At 29.8% G+C, this 14,386-nt stretch overlaps 1 non-coding gene and 1 pseudogene across 1 annotated transcript; both read left to right on the top strand.

The window, feature by feature from the left end:
• Nucleotides 1-5,470: 5,470 nt before the first annotated feature.
• On the top strand, nucleotides 5,471-13,873 carry LOC110281619 (uncharacterized; annotated as a pseudogene).
• Nucleotides 12,422-12,617, top strand: LOC127747825 (U2 spliceosomal RNA). The gene has a single exon (XR_008009772.1). It is a non-coding gene; the product is annotated as a U2 spliceosomal RNA (small nuclear RNA).
• Nucleotides 13,874-14,386: the final 513 nt, after the last annotated feature.

Raw genomic sequence — 14,386 nt, 5'->3', positions numbered from 1 at the left:
AAAACTTTCAAATAATAAAATTTAATTATAAATTTAGTAAAAAATTATAAAGACTGATAAAATATTTTAATTTTTATCTATAATAATAAACTAATAATAACATATAAGTTCTACTGAATTCTTTCAATCATGTGATGATATTATTGAGCAAGCCAAGATATGTGACCTAAAATAATTAAATCATAGCTAGTCTATATTATTGTATGTTGTCGTGACTCACGAATCTTAGAAGCTTATTTAAACATACAGTATAAAATATATTAGTGTATTTATCTTTAAAAAACTTGAGAACAAATTTTATTAGGGGTGATACAAGTTGTATGTAGGGAAGTATATGCAGAATTATTATATATTTGAACACCAGACCCGACTAAACAATTATTATGAAATAAATAATTTTATATTGATAACAATATACTCATCACCAGGAAGACCTTAATTATGTATGTCTCAATAATTTCCTCCCCCAAATAAGTTTTGTAGTAGAACGATATTTAAATATGCTCCTCTTCTAAGATTTCATGACAACATGGTAGACTAGCTACTTCTTTAAGTTTTTATTTCAAACTTATTAGTTTGCTCAATTATATATAGTAAGGTCTATAATTTCTTCTTTTTTTTTTCATCTTAGTCGTCTTCGGCTTGATATTTGCACATATATCTGTAAAATTTTTGTTGTTTTGATCTAATCACAGAGGTCAAATTAAATATATATTCCTTTGTAAATTGTAAGCGTATGAATTAAAATTTAGTTAATATGTGTTTTAAGTTCAAAAGTTAAAATTATTGTTAATAAAAAAAACTAAAATTTTTTATTTTAATAAATTCACAATAATTATATTAAAGACTAAATTGTATATATTTTTATATAATTTTAATATGTATCTTTAAAGTACATAATAGCTAAACTCTATGAATTATATATAAAAGGACAAAAAATTTGAAGGAAAATTTATCAGATCTTATATGAACATCTAATAAACATATATACACATTATTATCATGATACCATTTTTTTTTTTCAAAAATTTAAACGGGTAAAAAAAATTAAAAAAATACAACATAAATGATTAGTCTATTTCCCATCTTATCTCTAGTCACGTGGTGCCCTTCCAAAAAAAATAATAAAATAACATGGTGTCTTAAAAAAATGTTTGTCAAGATCAGTATACAGATAAATGTAACATTAATTAATTAATAAGTTCCTTAAGCTTGCATTTAATCTTGTATAACTAATAATATATTAATCAATAACAACTATATTAAATCGCCACCAAAAATTAGCCACCAATTCAGCCACTAATAATGTTATTTGTTTGGTAAAAAAAATTGAGTAATAGTATCCCAAAACTATATATTCTAATAAGTCAAAGAAAATTTCCGTACGACAACAACGATCATCAAAGAAAAATTACCGCCGGTCAAAAATTTAATTATATTAGATAGTTAATTTTTAAAATAGGTAATTATTAACTTTTATAATTTTATTGACCAATATTAAAATTATCTTTTATATCCTACAAATTCAATGTTTTCTTACATGCATTAACCATTCAGAAAAGTCAAAGTCAACAATAAATTACCAACTCTGAAAAAGGAATAAAAGGTAATTCAATTAAAGCATCATATAGTGTCAAATTAGACTCCTCCAAATTGCAAATTGGACTTTAAAGAGTAGTAGGTTGGAGTATCCCAGGAAGAGTAATAAACCAAATCCTAAAATCTTGAAATAGTATAGAGAACTTTTATGCATTTATAATGTAAAGAAATTAAATTTATATTCTCGGTTAAACAAAAAGTTAAGAAAATAAAAGCAAAATAGATAGTCAAAGAACAAGAAGTTAACAAGGTAATAATAATAAGGGGTAAGTACGATTTTGGTCCCTAAAGTTTAGTGCCAGAATCGAAATCGTCTCTCTTGTATTTTTTGATTTAAAATCGTCCTTAACGTTTTTTTTCGTATTAAAATCGTCCTTTTTATTTTTTTGGACAAAAATACCCTCCCCATACATAATATTATATATAAATATATGATAGCTGATTTTAATTAGTGTATGTATTTTATATAAGTATTGTTTTGGTTTCTGACGTTGAGGATCAGAATCGAAATCGTCCCCATCGTAATTTTTTATTTAAAATCATCCTTAACATTTTTTTTCGTATTAAAATCATTTTGTTAATTTTTTTTTGACAAAAATACCCTCCACTCCTACTGGCATCTTTACCTCTACCAGCACCAACACCAACACCAGCACCACCACCACCACCACTACCACCACCACCACCACCACCACCACCACCCTAAACTACAACCACCACAAAAATTCAACAAATGCAGCAAATTCAACAGCAAAAACAGCAAAATTCAACAGCAGAATCAGAATAAACAGAAGAGAAAAAAAATTCAACAGCACTCTCTTCATTTTCTTCTTCTTCTTCTCCGGCTTCTTCCACTTTCCCTCCTCCTTCTCCCCCAACACCAACACCAACACCAACAGAAGAGAAAAAAATTCAGTTCTGGGAAGGAGAAAGGGCTTCGCACGACGGGGAGGGGCCTGGACGCCGCGGCGGCGCTGGGTTGGGTCGCCATGGCTCGTCGATGGTGGAGGTTACGGGTTAGTGGTTCGGCCATGGGGAGGTTGGTTCGCGATGGTGGTTCGACGTTGAGAGGAGACGCGAGGTGGAGAAGAGGGTAGAGGGTCGCGGGGGTGGTTGGCTGGGTTAGGGTTCGGACAGGGGGTGGTGACGGGTTGGGACGCTGGTAAAGGCGCAGTGGCGAAGGTTGGGTGGCAACGCCGTCACTGTGAGGGGCGCGGCGGCTGTTCAGTGGCAGAGGAGAGGAGAGTGGGGCAAGGGGACAAAGAAGAGATGAGAGAAGAGGAAGAAGAAAGGGGAGAGGGGAAAAGTTGGTGTCGTGGTGGCTCGCTGGCGATTAGGGTTGCTGGCGGCGCTGTGGTGATGGGTAGGGTTTGGTGGTTTTATTAAAGTAGGGGTAGTTTAGGAATAAAACAAAGAATTTTATTAAAAAGGACGATTTTAATACGAAAAAAAAACGTTAAGGACGATTTTAAATCCAAAAATACAAGAGGGACGATTTCGATTCTGGCACTAAACTTTAGGGACCAAAATCGTACTTACCCCTAATAATAACAATAATAATAATAATGGAAATTTAGTCATTTAAGACAATTTGACCATCCATTTTGTAGTTTTTTTGAACAGCATAAAATTGTGTTAGAATATATTGAAATTAAAATTAAAATAAAAAAATTATATTATTTTATATATTAAGAGATTCTATCTGATTATAATTTTTTTATTTGTTAAATTCGTTGGTGCTAAAATTTTTATTAGTATTTTTGAGATGACGACTATTAAATATATCTTAAATCAATATTTTTTAATAAGGAATTTAGGCATTCTAAAATATTTTTTGCGAATTGAAGTTGCTCATTATTCTACAAAGAATATTTCATATTCTTAAAGAAAATATTGTCTTAATCTTTTAAAAGACACTGATTTCATGAGAGTTAATAAGTCTGCGATGCTTTTGTTCTAATAGAAAGTGCCACTCAATTGCACCAAGACGATAACACTCTTCTTCAAGAACCTTTCATCCATCGCTGCTGCTTTGTTGGACGCCTTATATATTTTACTATTATCCGTCCCGACATTATGTATGCTATACAGTAGTTTAGTCAATTTATGACATCACTTACCAAGCTCATTTTTTTATTGTCACTCTGTCATGAGATACTTAAAGAATAGTTTAGGAAAAGGTCTTTTCTTTTCAAGAAATTCTTCTATGTAAATATGTGGTTTTAGTGATTCTGATTAGGTTGGATGTCTAGACACACACTATTCCGTTAACTAGATAGTTTTTTTAGAGAAAGTCTTTAGTTTCTTGAAAAATGAGAAAACAAACCATCGTTGCTCAATTATCTACTGAAGTTGAATATCGAATTTTTAGTAACACAACTGTATGCTCTAATTATTGGTAAATATGTTGCATTTCTTGCGATTCTTATGTGATTGTACCTTATTTTGTATTGTGATAATCAAAACGTTTTACATACATTGCAATGAATCTCATTTTTTTATGAGTGCACTAAGTATTTAGAGATTAATTGTTATGTGGTGCATAAAAAAGTTAAAATGATAAAATTACTCCCTATCTCTTTTTTAAGATAATTAATTGATATTTTTACCAAATTATTATCTCTTTAATTCGTTTATCTTCGTATATCCAAATTGAATATTGTTCCGCCCCAACCCACCAGCAACCTGGGTCCAAGCACGAATAGCCGACCCGACGGGTTACTCGATCCGAACCAGGAGGTGACCCGCACATCACCTCCTCATCCACATAAAAGCTGGATAGCTGGCAAAAGCTTCTAGGCAGGTGGACCTGGTCACAATAAATTCACCCGAGTATCGACTATAAAGGGGAGGGACCTATCTCTCCCCAGAAATACGTCACTTGTTCAAACCCTAATAAATCGTCGCTTTTATACGGATACTGACTTAAGTATAAAAATATTTGCAGGTGACCCCACCACCTCGTCACTCAACCGATCAAAGCAAGCGACCTCTTTAGGAATTCAACCATCATCCCAACTCGCACCTAGGCCCTAACTCCTTCAAAATTCTGCTCCAGTACCAACTCAACTCGACCCACCAGACATTCGAACAGACGAACAAATATCTTTAATATTTTTCATCCTTCAATTAATGGAAGCATATTAAACCACTCCCCACACCATCAATCTACATCCCATATAACTTGATTCAGCGCATCAAGATAATTAGCAAACTTTTTTTCTATTTTTTAATTCAATTTTGTTAGATAATTAATAAGAATTTAATCAACAACAAACTAATAAATATTTGTAAATTGTACTCTATGTTAATTAACAGTTATTAATTAGTAATTTATTTAAAATTTAATTTTTTTAAATACAAAATTAATAATTATTAATAATTATTAATTATGTTTAATTCTTTTCTTCTGGAATCAGTTAGTTATGCTGAGTTACCACCATCCAGTTAGAGGAAGAAAAAATATTTTATTTATTTTATAGATTTGAGGATTTTTACATAACCAATAATTTTAAATACACTAAAAAATTACATATTAAAAAATTTATTTTGTTCTCTTTACCTTTCTGCCCATTTATTTTCATTATGTCTCATATACAAATTAAAATTTGAATCTTGATATTTGTTTCGAAGCTACTAATCCAACTTTCTCATGTTTAAATAAAAATAAGAATGACTTCAGGTATGTCAGTTAAGTTACCCGCCATACTTCTTCTCTCTCTCTCTCAAAACTTAAAGCCTCTCTCTTTCTATTATCCCCTTCCCGCGGGCCCACAGAACAATAAATACTCTCATCATAATTCATATATATATATATCCCTTCCACTTTGTATATCCTCATATTATTTCATTTCATAACCACATAACCAAGATGGTTTCTTCTATTTCCTCATCATCAAGAAAATCCACAGCGGATCCGGCATCATGGTACTGTTCCATAGTCCTGTTGTCTCTCATACTCTTGGCCTCCATAAAGGAGGCCTATGAATATGACGACGACAACTCGGCCGCCACGGCTGCGGCCGTGACGGGGCAGAGGAGCAACCTCCGTGTACGGCCGTGCGACGAGATATACGTGGTGGGAGAAGGAGAGACACTTCACACCATAAGTGACAAGTGCAGTGATCCATTCATCGTTGAACGCAACCCTCATATTCATGATCCTGATGATGTCTTTCCTGGCCTTGTCATCAAAATCACACCCAATTTTATTAATTAACCTACTTTTCTATTCTCTTCAACATTCAAAGATTGAGGTAGCTAGTACTACACATTATTATATACTTGTTACGTTATTTTGTTCTGCTTTTTATTTTAATTTCCTTCTGTATTTTTCTTTTTCATTTTTTTCATGTTGTACGTATATACCCGTCATATATATGATTTGTTAGGAGGAAGAGTATAGCTAGGTTTAATTTCCTTTCTTTTTTATTTATCTTTTTAATTTTACATGTTTATAAGAGGTAATGATTAGATGGTATTATATACAGAGACTCTGTTTAATATGTGTCTCGTATTATAAATAGAAAATGTTAATAAATATAAAAAACAAGTTAAATATTTTTTTAAAAAAGATATTTGATTTTTTTTTATTCACGTGTAAAGTGAGAAACGATCCACTTGCAAAACATCACTTTCGGTTGAGAGAAATAAAAGGGAAAACATATATAATACCATATCTCTTAGCTTCTTCTCATTCTCTTGTTGTTCTTGAATCTTCTATATATTTCTTGTTCTCTCTCTTTTCTTTTATTTTTATTTGTTACCTTAGTTTTGCTTTTTATTGTTTGGATTTATTTACTTGTTGGCTGATTGATGGAGGAATATATATGAGCTTTTCGGTTTTAGATAAGGCATCTTTTTGTGCTCCATGAATGCTGGCTTTGTTTCCATATGACATATAAAGAATAATTATTAAATTATTTATTATATGAAGAGGGTAATTATTTATTTATTTTTTAGTTGGGCCATGAATTTGCAGAAGCATATCAATATGTCTCTTCTTTTTTATATAAAAACTAATAAAATATTAGAGTTCGGTCTTAGGTGGTTTATGGGTGGTGCGGCCGTTATAGCTACTTAGCTTTAATAATATAGGGTAATAATAGAAAGACAAAATATTAATTCGATTAATCTCAATTTATCTTATTTGATATTTATTTATTATAGAACATATTAAATAAAGCTAAACATAATAAATTTTAGTAGTTTTTTTACTAAAAGATTTTATATTTTGAAACTTTTTGTTAATTTATATAAAGATCATTCTAATTTATTAAATAGTATACTTAATTAGAGGGAAAAATTCAATTATATTATTATGTTGTTTACCTCTCATGTAGTTAATCCGATCCATACTAATATTTTAATTATGGATTATGTTAGATAACTAATTACTTTTTTAAATAATGTAAATAATGGGTCTTAAAATTGATTTAATTCGAGTAAAATATACTACCTTTTAATTAAATTACTCACTTAAATTTTAATATCAGAATAACCATATGTACACTTAATGAATTAAACATCTAAATACTTAATGAACTAAATATCTGATATATTCATTATTCACATTATTTAATATTTTTATTGTCTACTTATACTTTTATTTTTTTTCTTCACCCAATAAGAAGATAATGAAATCTATGTATATATGTTCTTATATATTGAATAAATAACTTCGGAAAGTTACTTAAAGGTTTGAATCCCTAATTCAAAAGGATCAAGGATTTAAAAGTAGGAAAAGATGATAATGATGAATAATATCTGGTGGCGGCTATGCCACTATTGAATTTCACAGTAATATGAAAAATAAATTCCAAAACAGTTATATGTATGGAGTATTGACTAATAGTTACAGAAATTTAGCATATTAGCATGTTGAATTGTTAATAAAGTGTGACAATTCTGACTATCTGAATTATTTTGGACTTTGTCCTGTTTGTCTAAGTAAGATGTGAATCAGACTTACGCAATCAAAACTAATCCTTAACTGATATTGAATACTAATACTTCTTGTGAAATTATATTTCGGGGTCCTTTCAAAGAAATTAAATCAAACTAAATCATATAGTTGGTAACTAATCAACTCATTTATCTATTTAAATAAACGTTGGGAGTTTGAATTTTGTTTTATATAAGCTTATTTAGGTCAATCAATTTGAAGGTTAGTTCAGTAAATCCCAAACTATAACCCAAAGTTTAAGGGGCCAATAATATGTCATCCAATTTTATTTTAATTCAGTGTTGTGTGTATGTCCAAATACGATATGATGATCTGCAATACAATATTAAAATCAGTTTAAAACGAGTAAGGACAATTATATGGTCCACTTATAATTAGCAACCTAATTACATTAGATAAATTATTGAAAGGAAAATAAATGTGTGTTGGGTTTAATTTTTATAAACTGAAATCAAGTTTAATTTGATTATACTAAAATTGATTTCGATTAAAATTGAATTTGTTTTAACGTAATTTAATTTATATTTGGATATTTTTATTCAAAATAATTATAATTGATAAAATATTATATATATAAAATATTATCTTAAATGTTATATGCATATTATAATAAATTATACATAATATTAAATATATATATATATATATAAAATTGATAATGTTTAATAATTATAAAAGGTAAATAAATTTATAAAACAAAAATAATAATAATATGCATAAAATAAATGAAGATAGAAGATGAAAAAGGATAGTTGAAAAATAAAATGAAGATGGTTGACCTTGTATGCAGAAAAGATAAGAAAGATAAAGAAGAATAATTGAAAAATAAAATAAAAATGACTTAAAAAGGTGAAGATAGATGGATAGTTGAGAGAATAAGTTTTGTAATTAATTCTCAACGTAAGAATTAAAAACAAAAGCTACAAAATATTATTTCAAGTAAACGTTTGAGAGTAAAAATCATGTTAAAAAACGATTATTCAAATAAATTTAGTCCAATATTTAAAACTTTTGAATTTACGTTCAGGAACGCTAAATCAAATATACACTAATTATCTAGGCATCTAGAGATGGTTGGATGCACCATTATTATTTTTGTTTGAAATAAAGTTAACAAGATCCTCAATTATAATTATAATTATTATTATTACTAAAGAACAAATATTTTTTAACATATAATAATAATAATAAAAAAGCATATATTAAAGGCTAATTATCATAACATTTTTCTTTTTGGTCGTCTGTCTGGTATCCGGTGAAATTTTGCCCCAACTAATTTGTATCCGGTGAATCTCCCAATAAGAATAACTGCATATGCTAGGCTTTGAATTCAAAACTTAGTTTAAACAAATTCGAACCATTTAACACTCAAACCAACCCGTTGGTGTTAATTATCATAATATTAGGGGTGCACATGGGTCGGGTGAAGTCGGGTTTGATGTGACTCAGATCCGACTCGAAATATATACCGGATCTATTTATTAGACCCGAATCCGATTCTAAACTCGATGAAACCAATACACTTTTGGGCCATAATTATACCGGGTGAAAATCGAGTGAAACCGGGCCGTTAATATTACATTACATTGATACTTTTTATAAGCTAATATGTAAAAATATCCAAATTTCTAATACTCCAATCATTATTTAACATGATAAAATTCACTTAGAAAAATATAACAAGAATCAACCCTTCTTTAAAATTAAAGCATAACCACAATCAATACTAAAGCAAAACCACAATCAATACTAATATTGTCTAATAATACCAAATATTTAAATCAATACAAATAATACAATATTATGTATTAGTCTAAAGTCTTATGCATTCTAAACATAAAACATTAACTTATAGTCTTATAATGACTAATAACACAAAATATTAAGATTTACAATATTTAAATTCCACATAAAAATAGTCATGATCCATCACTAATAACACAAAATATTAATTGTGTATGATGACCGGGCCAACTTCGGATGACTCGAGCTATGGCCCGGACCCGAGCTATGACCCAGACCCGACCCGAAATAATGACCGGTTCTATTTTTGATACCCTTACCCGGCCATAAACCCAATAAAATCACACCAAATTAACCCCTAAAATATTCGGGACCGGACCGAGCCTTCGGGCCGGACAGAGTCTGTGCACCCCTACATAATATAATCTCGGTTTAAAAACAAAAGCCAATGAGGTGCATGCATGTTTCTTGTTCCGTTTGTGGCATTGTCATTGAAGGATGAAGAGAATGACAGTTTCATATATCAAATTAATGGTCGCATTATATTTCATCTGAAAATTTGGTATATGTCCATTTCTTTTCCTTTATTTATTTATTTGAGATGTTAATTATACATCTTTCTGTGCCTTAAGCTGATTTCACTCATGCATTTCTTTCTAGAGCATTTTTCTCAATCAATCTCCTTATTCTCTTCACATTCACCTAACACATTAAAAATTAACCATCAATTGATTCTTTCTGTGTCATTTAATTTGCATGCATATCACGATCGATCAATCAAGCTTCTTGACCAAAAGCTTAAAAAGGAAGTTTTATTTCTAATTAAAACTCCTAAGGTTAGCTCTCTAGCTATGATATAAAAATATGATGATGTAAGTCAATTATTGCAGTTATATAATGTCAATAAATTAATTAAATTTCAGAATATGACATGGACATTGATCCAGCCGGCGTGTTTTAAGAGATACTTAAATTGTTTTCTGTTACAATCGAAATATTATATTAAAAGGTCCGTCAAGTCACTATAAAGATGAGGTGATGTGTTTACGTTTTACTTAATATTAGCTAATATAAAAATATGACTAGAGTAAACTATTAAAAATATATTTAAATTTTATTATTGATAAAAATATTTTTAAAATTATTTAAAAATGTGATAAAAATATACATACATCCGTATACTAAGAGTCTGAGCGTTCTACATTAATATAAAAAATGATGTAATAAATAAATTTTTTATGTAATAAACGAGATTCTAATAATGAAAAATCATATCACGTTTTTCTATTAATAAAGTCAGAGTTTTTTTTATGATTGGATATTTTTTACATTTTTTAAATTATTTAAAATTATTTTTATTAATAACAAAATTTAAAGATATATATTATAATCTAATCTACATCTATCATATTGTTATGACGTTTTATAAAATATTGGTATGGTATGCATCTGTTATTATACAATAGGTGATAAATGAAGATGATAATAATAATATGGATTATTTGTCTGCATATGCATATATATAGTGACCTTAGCTAAGTTTGAGAGGATCATATAGTACAGTCTACGGTGCACTTCATCACGAACCTGGAATGCCTTCAATTTGCAATGGTGACTTGTTCTACTCAAATGATATGATTATGATCATTAGCATTATTATTATTGGACCCATTCTCTTTTTGCTGGATCACAATTCTTTTATAATATTTTAAAATAATACAAACCAATCATTTTAAAAATATTTTAATTGCGAAATGCATATGATATACCCTATAACAATTAGCTATCACCATTATTTATCACTATAGCTGATGAATAGATAGATGAAAATGGTCTATAACAAATCACCAATTCAACAAGTTGTCTCTAGAGTTTAAGAATTGAAAACAATATTTTCAAATATTATCTTAGAGGGAAAAACCGTTATATCTCAAAGTTAATAATTAGAAATTACTTTGTCCTTTATTTTTAGTCAAAGTTCATGTACATGTTTTGAAGATATTTGAAAACATACAGGTATTTACTTTTATTTTTACGTGCATAATAGCTGTTTGATCCAAGAAGATATTGCAATAGTAAAATTTAAATATGGTTTTACCAATTGAGCTAGACTTCAGCTGCAAGTGGAGTTAAGTTTGTACTCGTTGCCATCATTCTGGGCTTTCTTGGTCTGTCCTGGTTTTTCTCCCTGTGCGGGTTGGCTTTGTCCAACCCAAACCATGACCAAAAAAAAATTCATTCAGCACTTAATAGTGTGAGTAAATGTGTGTAGTGGAAGGAAAAAAAATCATTTAGCCTACTAATACTATAGGTTCATCGTGAATTTGTTCACTTGAATCCTAGCTAAAGTTGTTTAAGGAGTCCTCTTAGACTCTGTCTAAGAATCTGTGATAGGTATGAATGTTTAAAAAAGTTATTATTAACATTACTTCATATAGCTTGTTATATTATCCAACCAAAAAAAATATAGTTTAGAAGAGGGACAAAAGATTATTCATTATGATTCCATGCTATATTATGGCATTATCGCCTCCCATGTTCTCAAACATAATGAAAAATTTATATGCCAAAGAACTTGGAGCAGACGTGTGGATGACATTATATTTTGCTTTTCAATAATTAACTTGTGGATATATCGAAAACTTGAAATGCCATTGCATCTTATATGACCCATGTTGGCTGGATACTACAAAATATAATGTCAAGATTTTTCTACAATTAGCTGAAGTTCATTTCAAATAATGTTCAAAATTAATTAACCTCTCGACTCATAGGACTTTTTTAAGCTTTTAACTCTTATTTTATATATACGTGTGTGTGTTATCATTAATACCAAGAATAGTCTAATTACAATTATGAATCACTATCACTCTTCCTATGGGCTTCCTAACCTTTTCTTCTTCTTCTTCAATCTTCATACTCAATGGCATTTATAATTTAAGCATGAAAGTAACAATGAAACAGAGACACACACACACAACACACAAGTGAGATAGCCTCTGTTGTGTGTTGCGTGTAATTGCGTTGCTAGTGAGGTAGCGCACATCGGGCTGGAGTAGCGAACAAGAACCACAGCCTTTGCTATAAAATGAGCATGACTATACTGAACAACTCATACCTTTCTCGGCCTTTTGGCTAAGATCAAGTGTAGTATCTGTTCTTATCAGTTTAATATCTGATATGTGGGCCATTGGCCCACACGATATTAAATTTATTTTTTGAAGGGGAGTGGCCACCACAGTAGCTTGCTACTGGGCCTCTCAAGTGTCGCCCATGCGTTGCACTATTGCAAGGGCCTGGCGCACCCCACCAAGTCTAGTTTAAATATTTGCTTATCTTGTTCAAGATATGGGTAAAATGGTTTTATGGTAAAAACTAAAACTGCTTATTTGGAAGATCCTTCTTTTTGGGATAGGCCATTTTGTTTATATTTATGCTCAAAAACAAAACTATATTGATGCAATCCCTTAACTCCAATGCTATTACTAATTGTTCTTTTATTGGCAGACACACTATAGGAGCTGTAAAATGAACTCCTTAACTGCACCAATTCCATGCAAATTTTACACTAAGGAACCAAACCTTAAAAGAGGAAGAAGCAGCAGCTTTTTGTTTCATTTGACCTTGAAACACTATATTCCACCACTAACTAGTTTTACAACAAGTTTCTGGGGTTGCCACTGCCCCCATTCTTGAACATTGATATAGTCCCATAAGCATTCCAAGGAACCATTAACCAAGAATCTGAAGGTAACCAATTTAATTTTTAGAATATTACAATCTTTAAACTCTACAATTTTATATATATGGTAAAGTGATTCTTACACCAATAGTGGGAATTTTTAATTTTTAGAATATTACAATCTTTAAATTCTACAATTTTATATATATGGTAAATTGATTCTTACATCAATAGTGGGAATTGAGCTTAAATTCTTACAATCATCTTTGTAACAAGCTAGATTGATTTTGAATTCAAGGCCAAGTTCTTGTTTTCTGTTGGGAGTATCTACAAGGCTCCACCACTAATGGTGAAAACAGTGTTGACATCTGAAGAATCAAAGGGTGACATAAAAAGTAGAAGAGAAAAGAGATTGGATGAAGAGGGAAATTGCAGGCTGGTTAGTGCTGCAAAAGTTGATCCAATTGATAATTTTCTCATGAATTCCTTCTTTGCCCTTTCAACTGAGTGTCTTGCTGACCTCAATATATGATCTCAATTTCTGCATCGTCTTAAAGAAGAGATCATCATCACATTTTGGACATTGCTGAAACCTATTTTAATTCATTTCGTAACCCAAGTTGAAAACATTGAGTAAAGGCGGCTTCTGTGAATACACAGGTTAAATTTGGATTAATTTATTCATTCTAGAGCTTACTGCTGTGTATCACATTTCATGTATAGCAACAAGCTAACAATGCTGAAGCCTATTATAGTGCATTACAATATAATAGACCACAATTTATTTGTATATTTTTTATTACAAAATTGTAACTGTATAGTTGCTAGTGTACTGTGGTAACTTATGGGTTTTTACTTTGTAGTTATATTTGTATTTTTTTCTATGTTTATTTTTTTATTGTTATTCATGCTTATGGATTCACTTATTACATTATTGAAATTTGGATGTGGAATTTGAGAATGTCACAAGTCATATATGTTACCAATTTGTGTGAGCTACATAAACATTAATGTATATAATTATATTTTATAAGTATTTATTGTCTTAAATCAAAATCATAAGACTAAAATGGTTAGAAGAACAAGTTTTTAAAGTAAATAGTAAATAATCTAAATAAAAATTAAAAAAATAAAAAATATAAACAATTAAAAATTCAATATTTATTAATTACAGTAATTTTCAATATTTTGATATTTTAATTTTTTTATGAAGAATTTCAATTTTCGGTCATCACCTCTGATGCTTCGATCTAGCTTTTCCGCCTCCATACAAATGTTGAGAAAATTCAAGTATCATTTGTGATCAATGTTCTAACTATTTTGAGATGAAGGCTTCTAAAGAGCAGCACCAATGTGAGGTTTGTTTTTTTTGTTCTTTTTCTTTTATTTTTTTTGTT

This window comes from Arachis duranensis, chromosome 5, assembly GCF_000817695.3.
Source record: "Arachis duranensis cultivar V14167 chromosome 5, aradu.V14167.gnm2.J7QH, whole genome shotgun sequence".
NCBI classification, from domain to species: Eukaryota; Viridiplantae; Streptophyta; class Magnoliopsida; order Fabales; family Fabaceae; genus Arachis; species Arachis duranensis.
The sequence above is the reverse complement of the archived record's forward strand: the minus strand, read 5'-3'. Positions and strand labels throughout refer to the sequence as shown.